Source organism: Triticum urartu, chromosome 1 (genome assembly GCF_003073215.2).
Source record: "Triticum urartu cultivar G1812 chromosome 1, Tu2.1, whole genome shotgun sequence".
NCBI classification, from domain to species: Eukaryota; Viridiplantae; Streptophyta; class Magnoliopsida; order Poales; family Poaceae; genus Triticum; species Triticum urartu.
This window is the reverse complement of record NC_053022.1, coordinates 225,014,114-225,023,272: the sequence shown is the minus strand read 5'-3', so window position 1 is coordinate 225,023,272 and position 9,159 is coordinate 225,014,114.

Here is a 9,159-nt window from a genome sequence, read left to right as displayed (position 1 = left end):
CATAGCCAAACAACGGTTTGCTAGGACAAGGTGGGTTAGAGGCTTGGCTCAACAATATGGGAGGCATGATAAGCAAGTGGTAGGTATCGCGGCATAGGCACAGCAAAAGAGCGAGCAACTAGCAAGCAAAGATAGAAGTGATTTCGAGGGTATGGTCATCTTGCCCGAGATCCCACAAGGAAGAAGAACGAGTCCATGAAGAAGACAAACGGACGTAGACGAACGGGTACTCACAAACGCGACGTTACCGTAACCAACCCGAAGAAGCAAACACCGGAAAGAAGCACACAACATAGTAAACAAACCACACATGGACATGGCATGATGCACACAAATTTAATCAAACAGCATTTTTAACATTTCAAACATAGATGAAAGTTGGATATTATGAATCTAGACAAAATTCTAAGCAAGTTTCATATATAACTTATTTAGATCCGATGCACGGTTCATGAGTTATTATATGCATTATCCACAAGGGTTTTCCTACAAAAATGCTCTCCTCTGTAAAAAAATAGACAAATTGCAGATCTGAAAAAAAACAGAGGCGGGCCGAATCGGACTGGGCCAACAGTGCACAGCGGGGTTCTCACCCAGTGGGCCTTTGCCCAAGGCGGTGGAAACAGCAGGCCAGGCGACTGGGCCGGGAGCTGGGCCTTGGGGCGCATCGGCCCACGCGGGGCCCACACAAGAGGCGCTCTTCCTCCTCGTGCCCGCATGAACCGAAAGGCAGAGACGGCGGCGACGGCGCACGGCGGTGAGGGCGCAGCAATGGCGGGGAGGTCGCGGGGACATGGAGATGGCCGGATCTGGTCACGCCGGGTCCATTCCGGCCGGATCCAATGGCGGTTCGTCGTGGGCGTCGGCGAGGGAGCCCTGGTGGCGGCGCTGACCACGTGGAAGCGCGGAGAGGTCAGGGAGAGAAAAAGAGAAGAGAGAGAAAAGGGAGAGGAGAGGGACGGGGTCGACCTGGTGGAGCTCGTTGCTGCTCCGGCAGCAGCTCCGGCGAGGACGCCGACGGGGCCTGGTGTGGGAGCTCCCTCCCCTGGAGCTCGGGGACGAGGGAGCGGGAGGCGACGCGGGGGCTGTCCCGAGCCCAGATGGGCTCAGGTGGGCCGCGGCAGGGCTCACAGGGCCGGCGGCGGTGGGGAGCGCTGGGGTGAGGTGGCGACACCACATGGCGGCCCAGGGGTGGCAGGAGACGGCCAGGGGCGACATGGCACGCCCGGATTGGTCCGGGGCGCGGCGGCGGCGGTGCCAAGTGGCGGTGGGAGGCTGGATGTGCATGGAATTCGAGGAGGATGTGGGGATTGCGGTTGGCTAGAGGTAGGGGGTAGGTTTAGGCTAGGTTTGTCCAAAAATGGGCTAGGGAAGGTGTATATATATAGAGAAGGGGCTAGGGTTAGGGGGGTTTCGGAGCCCTCCGATCGTAATCAAACGGTTCCGGTCGGAGAGGGGTTTAGTGGGCTGGACTCGGGCTGTGTAGGAGGGTTGGACTTAGAGGAGAGAAAAGAACTGCAGGCCGACACGGGTTTCCGAAGACCGAAAACGTCCGACGAAAATACCGGCAACGGTGCCGCTATATATATAACGGTTGGGCTATCAAATGAGCTCCGAATGCGACGAAACTTGACAGGCGCTCTGTCTACACTATAATAAGACCGCACGCCAAGTTTCATCCCATTCCGAGAAAAAAATTCGGCCACTCACGAAACGAGGTAAAAGGGGGCGCCGGAGGACATAGGAGTGTCGAATTGAGAAACGGACAACGGGGAAAATGCTCGGATGCATGAGACAAACATGTATGCAAATGCGATGCACATGATGACATCATATGAGATGCATGACACGCAAGCATTGACAAGGTAAAATAGCGAATAACTGGAGGACATCTGGCACATCGGTCTCGGGGCATTACAAGTAGCTCCAGCCCCTCCCAGGCCTGGGCGATCCTTCCAGGGCCTCCGCCTCTCTTCGGTGAAGCCATCCCGTCCCCCGAGAGCCCCTGAAGTTGCCTCTGCTCGCCGTCTTCCTCATCTCCGGCGGCCACCGCCCTCTGCCTCCGCTTGTGAGGTCAATTCCGACGCCGTCCGACCGCCCTTGATACGCTACGGGTACGGGCAGGTGCGCCTACATCCCCTCTCTCGATCCCTCCCTCTCGTTTTGGCCAAGGAGCCCTCATCGCCCTCTGTTTCCTTCTCCCCTCCTTCTCACCTAACTAGCAGGGCCCGCTAGTCAGCCGCTCTGTACGCACGTGAAGCGGTAAGAGTGGTGGTGCCTTGAGGCTTACGTCTTCGACGTCACCCCCTAGTCTGTTTATCTAAATTCAAATTCAATTCAATTCCAAAGAGCTTCAAACAACTATAACTCTTTAACCATAAGTCCAAATGAATTGATTCTTTTTGCATTATGTTCTTTGCAAAGAAATCTAGCATCTCACTAAAAATGAGATTTTTCTGAGCTGTCTAGAATTTCTGGTGATTTTCATAAGAGTTCTTGATATTTTCTTCTTATGTTTAAAATTATTTTCAGAGCGTGAGGCTTGTCTTGAGGATCACCAGAAGGCTTGTGAACCTTATCTGCACTAAGGCAAGCCACAGCAACATTTTCATGGTGCCATTTCAATATTGATGATTTTCTTACTTGGATGAAATGATTAATCCATGCTTTTAAATAACTATTATGTTATTTATATTATGTTAAGTGTGTGTTAGTATTATGCTTGATTTACAGAACCTTGAAACTAGCTTAGTTGGTAAAGAAGCTAAGATCTAATTATGGTAATGATAAAATGATTTGTTATGCATATGAGTAATTGCTTAAAGTGATTTTCTTGCATAAATAAAATAGTGAAATTTGCTAGAAAATATCCTCTTAGGTGCTTGTTTAGCCATTTTACTTAAGTTTCAGAATGTTTGAACCTACCTTGGTTGGCAAAGAGAATAGGATTTGCTTGTGGTGAAAGTAAAATCTTTGCTATGCATATGAGAAATTAATCGAAGTTATTTTCTTGGTTGAGAAAATGATAATGCTTGCTGCAAAATATATTGTTAAAGTGACAGTTACCCTGACTAGGAAAGTAATATAAGTTGTTGATGCTTAGACTTAGTATGAATATGGTTGACATCAGTCATTTTCGTTAATATGTGATGCGTGTAGTATTGCATTTCATGGCATGCTATGACACCGGTCATCTTCATTTTAAGTTGAACCTGAATATAACTCAACTTGAATATATCATTGACTAGGTCATGGTGCCGCTGAATCGAGATTTTCCCAGTGCAACCACATTTTCCTTTGTGGGAAGGCCTTGATTCGTTCCGTTGACATGCCTCTGGTCGGTGCCTCCAACTAGGGAAGGTTATGGGCATGCTTACCCTGGCCCGGTAAGCAGGCATAACCATGTGTGCCCATTGTCGAGATTATGGTACTGGGTCCCCGAGTGGGCATTGTGTCTTTGGTAGACATGGGGCCACCCAGGACTAGCCCATTAGGGATTGGGTCGGAGTGGCCGGGAGAGTGTCATGGCAATGGAAGGGTTTTTTTGGAATGCCGTTGGTCCACCCGAATGGGAGTACGAAGCCATGGGTTCCATGGTGTGGGTACAGTGTGCTACCTCTGCAGAGTGTATAATCTATCGATAGCCGAGTCCACGGTCACGGACACCTCGTAGTAGGTCCCACCATGAGTCAACGTTTAATAAACCTGCACACTAAGTTATGAACTTTGCACTGATGATGATGGCGGAAAGGCCATCGAGATGTTCGAGACCCAATATGGGTCATGGTTGTGATCGTCGTAAGTATCACGAGTTACTCTGGTCAAGACCACGATGGTGGTTTGGTTGCGATCGCCGTAAGGATCCCGAGTTACTCTGGTTAAGACCATGATGGTAGTTTGTTTGTGATCCGAGAACGATCACGGTTGGTAAGTCTGTCCCGAGGGATGTCTATCCCAAGAGCACGAGCACAACATGTTGGAACATTATTGCATTATTAATTGGTTAAATATCATGATATTGTTTGTCATTATGATTATGCCTATTGTGAGCTTGCAAGTACATTCAATGTACTGACCTGGCGTGTCATGCCAGATTTTAGGAAAGTCGCGTTGGAAAGGAGCGCTGCTCGAGTCTAGATCATGTCCACATCGGTGTCCCTCTGCTATGGAGTTTTCGCTACGACGTTGTTCCGCTGCCGCGTAGTTGTATGATCGAGGCCCCTCTATGTCCACTAAATAATGTACATATTGTTCAGCCGCACCGTGCGTGCTGCTCGGCCTCGACATCTGTTGTAATATAAACTCTGATCCTCTAGCATAAATCAAGCGGTTGTTTTTCTGTACGAAGATGTGTGTGTTGCCAGAAGGCATGGTCTCTGGGCTGGCAATGCAGGGTAAACCGGTCGCTCTGAGCCGGGGTGCTACAATGCTTGGTATCAGAGCCGCGCTGACTGTAGGCCATGGTAGACTACAATGTGTTAACTGCATGTTAGATACGAGTTTAAGTTGAGTGCCGGTAGCTATTGTAGCTGGTTGTTGCATTGCATGCACTTGATTTGTATTTTTATGCTAACCTGCTAATGGTTGTGAGTGTAGATGGCTCCGGTGCCGTATCCGTGCCAGTTGCAGCTGATGCCATACACGTCACCGCACCTCCTTCACAACGTGTGGCGTCGGCTGTACCCCCTCGGAGATGATCCAGTCTATCGTGTGTACCAGGAGCGTCTAGCTGATTCCGTGTATGACTATCACACAGTGGTTACTCTGTGCACTAGTTCCGATTCCGGCTCTTACACTCGTACTTCTCAGAGCGGTTACGCCTCTACCGCTTCTCAGGCTGTCCAGTTTGCTGCATTCGAGGTCCTTGTCGAGCTTCGTTACAACGAGGTCCAAATGCAAAACCACCTAGGTTTCTTTTACTACCCTTCTCTGCACGACAATGGTCATGTCCATTTCTAGATCATTGACCCGGAGTCTGATAGTGTTGCTAGCCACCTTGCTCGTTATGTCACTGCTAGCTATCTTATGATCCACGATCTGGCTCGATAACTGACTCGTGCCTGTACTGCTTTAGCCGCTGCTTTGGTCACTACTAGATCTGCCACTACTCCATCTTCTCTGGGATTTACTCCTTATATTCCAGCTAGTTCTAGTGCCCCTGTTTCACCGGTTACTCCCCCGAGTAGCTCAGGCACCTCGACGGTGAACCCTTTCAGTACTCCTGCCGAGTGGGTTTCACTTCTCACTACTCCCGTAGCTCCGATGCTTCATCCTACCCCTGCTCCAAAGGGAGAGCCCTTGAGGCAGCATCGTCGTGTTACCTTTAACTCGGAGGTTTCCGTTAACCTCGTCAGCTCAGGGTCCGAGTCCGCATCAGGGAGGACACTGCAGCACCAGCAGAGCAGTAGTACCTCGGAGTATTCGCAGTCGTACGGATAATGTACGGAGGTAGCCATACGAGTCATGATGTTTCGTTGCATGTATGAGAGTAGTTGAACCTATCATGTTGTTTATCTTTCATGTATGAGTCTATGTATAATTATGTTGGGACTTTATTCGCCATATTTTCTTTGCTCTTTTGTTTTCTTCCCGGATTTGTCGCTGGCTTTTCCCCAAATTTATTCTTGGATGTTTCTTGTCTCAATTGCGTTGTCTTGGGAAAAATCCACAATAGGATGACGCAGGGAGGCAGCAGTAGCAACATTCATGAGGGAACTCATGTTCGTCGTTTCGCACGACAGGCAGGACATTCGCCCGAGCCGTACGTTCCGCCACCGCCTCCACCACCAAATCCGCCCTCCACCGAGCAAATTTTGCATTTGTTTGAGGAAAGAAGGAACAATGATCTGCTTGAAATGTTAAGACGTGTGCAAGCTATGGTTGGACAAAATGGAAATCAGAACGGTCATTACTCAAAGCTGTCAGATTTTCAAAGGACCAAGCCACCCAGTCTCAGTCAGATTGTTGACCCATTGGATGCAAACGATTGGTTGCGTACCATTGAGAAAAAGCTTGAGATTGATCGTACTGAAGAAAATGATAAAGTTCCATTTGCAACTCATTACCTTGAAGGCGCTGCTGCCATATGGTGGGAAAATGCAAAAGCCATGTGGCCTGCTCATGAAGAAATCACCTGGGAAAAATTTAAGGATCAGTTCCGGAAAATATCATATCCCTACTGGAGTTATGAAGGTTAAGCAGCGTGAATTTCTCGCACTCATCCAAGGGAATCAGTCTGTGGGGGAATATTTGCAAATTTTCAATCATCTGGCCCATTGCTCCCTTTATGACGTGGCCACCAAAGAAAGAAAGATTGACAGATTTCTTGGAGGCTTAAATCCACAACTCCGGTGCACTCTCAGTATGTTTGATTTCCCAGATTTCCAAACTCTGGTAAACAAGGCTTTCATTGCTGAACGGGAGCACAAGCTTATAACATATAATAGGCCTGCCAACAACAACAACAAGCGTAAGTTTGAGCCAAACAAGGATGGGCAACCAGTGCAAAAGGCTCGTACCTGGCAGCAGACTCAGGTGGAAAACAAGCCAAATTGGCAACAAAATGTTAATAAGACCACCACTCAAGTTAGGAATAGCGTGACCAACCCCATGCATGAGGAGCGTCAGTGCAATAATTCTTGCTTCAGTTGTGGGCAGAACGGACAATATGCCAAACAGTGCCCCAAGAACAACAAGGCGAATGCCCCATTCAAGCCACAAGTCAACTTTATAGAGTCATGCCCGACCCAGCAAAACATTACTGGGCACGTGCATCATCTCTCAGCCGATGAAGCACAAGAGAACCCCGAAGTCGTCATTGGTATGTTTTTTGTAAATGACATACCCGCCGTAATTTTATTTGACTCTGGGGCTTCCCATTCTTTTATTTCTCTGAGTTTTGCTGCCCAAAACAAATTTCCTTGTACACTTTTGGGCAAAAATATGCTGGTACAAACCCCGGGATCTCTAATCAAGAGCAACCTGGTCTGCCGTGATCTGGAAATCAATATCAACGGAGTCTACTTTCCAACCTCTCTGATAATTATTGAGTCTGAAAAGTTGGATATTATATTGGGTATGAATTGGTTGACCCAATATCAAGTTTGCATAAACTGTGCAACACGAGAAGTCACTTTGGCCAGTCCAAATGGGCAGACTTCCAAATTCTATGCTCGCAAGAATATACCCAAACAATAATTGGTTTTCGCCGCTGTGGCTAAGTTGGAATTAATTCCTGTGGTCAGCGAGTACCCTGATGTATTTCCAAAAGAACTGCCAGGCATGCCACCAGATCGAGAGCTGGAATTTGCAATAGACCTTGTGCCCAGAACTGCACCGCTATACAAGAAGTATTACCAGATGCCCTCATCAGAATTAGTGGAGCTAAAGAAACAGCTTGATGAATTGCTCTAGAAAGGATATATTCGTCCCAGCTCTTCACCATGGGGATCACCCGCTATTTTCATGGACAAAAAGGATGGCAGCCTCCGCATGTGCGTGGATTACCGCCAGCTGAATGAGGTCACTATAAAATTAAAGATCCGCTGCCAAGGATTGATGATTTGTTTGATCAGCTCAGTGGAGCTAAGGTATTCTCTAAGATCGATTTACGGAGCGGATATCATCAGCTCAAAATTAAGAAGGAAGATATTCCTAAGACCGCATTAACTACTCGGTACGGTCTTTATGAATATACAGTGATGTCCTTTGGTCTCACCAATGCCCCTGCTTTCTTCATGCATATGATGAACAAAGTATTCATGGACTTCCTCGACAAATTTGTGGTAGTCTTCATCGATGACATCCTCATTTACTCCAAGGGTGAAGACGAGCACAAGGATCACCTCCGAGCAGTGCTCCAACGACTCCGCGACCATCAGCTTTACGCCAAATTCAGTAAATGTGAGTTTTGGCTCAAGCAAGTTGGGTTTCTCGGACATGTACTATCCGCCGAAGGTATATCCATGGACCCAAGCAAAGTAAAGGATGTGCTCGATTGGTTGCCGCCCACGACAGTGACACAGATCCGGAGTTTTCTCGGATTAGCTCGATATTACCGTCGTTTCATTGAAGGGTTTTCCAAGATTGCTAAACCCATGACAGAGCTGCTCAAAAAGGATAAGAATTTTGAATGGACGGAGGACTGTGAAAAAAGTTTCAATGAGCTGAAGATACGGCTGACAACCACACCTGTATTGACTCTCCTAGACATTTATCGCAGCTTTGATGTGTATTGTGACGCCTCCAGGAAAGGCCTTGGTTGCGTACTTATGGAAGACAACAAGGTAGTAGCATATGCATCGCGACAGCTACGACCCCACGACGGAAATTATCCTACTCATGATTTGGAATTGGCTATGGTGGTTCATGCGTTAAAAATTTGGAGACACTACATTATTGGAAAAAGGTGCCAAATTTTTACCGATCACAAAAGTTTTAAATACATATTTACTCAGCCAGATTTAAATCTCCGTCAACGAAGATGGCTAGAGTTGGTCAAGGATTATGATCTTCGAATAAATTATCACTCGAGTAAGGCCAACGTGGTTGCCGATGCACTCAGTCGAAAGCCTGTCAGCTTAAATGTCATATCGAAATCCTTGCCTCTCAAACTCCAAGAGGAGATCGCTCATCTCAACCTGGTCATAGTGGATGCTGGCCTCACTTATATTTTGGATGTTACCCCCACACTTGAGGAAGAGATCCGCAAGGCCCAGCCAGCTGACATCAAGCTGCAAAAACATGCCAAGAGCCCAATGGCAGGGCAGACCCCAAATTTCCCCAAGGACAAATTCGGTACCCTCTGATTCCGTGGACGGATTTGTGTACCCAATCATGGCAAAAATTGTATGGGCTCCAAGGGACGGCTACAGTAACTCCGGTCGTCCTCGGGCAGCGTGTGATCCGGATTTGGATCTGGAGACTTTGGATCGGTTGACTTTTGACCTAATTTTCAATATTTTTGCATATATTCATCGCATCGTATCTCTGCAACTGTGGCTCCATTTTGGGCGTGTAGCATATCAAAATGTTTGTCTCGATGAGTACTTCATTTCATCTCATTGCATAATGTTCATTTGAGCTCATCTTGATGCCCTGAATGCTGTTGGAAGAGTGCTAGTTTCTGTTAGTTTCAGATTCTTATCAGCAATTGCTCAT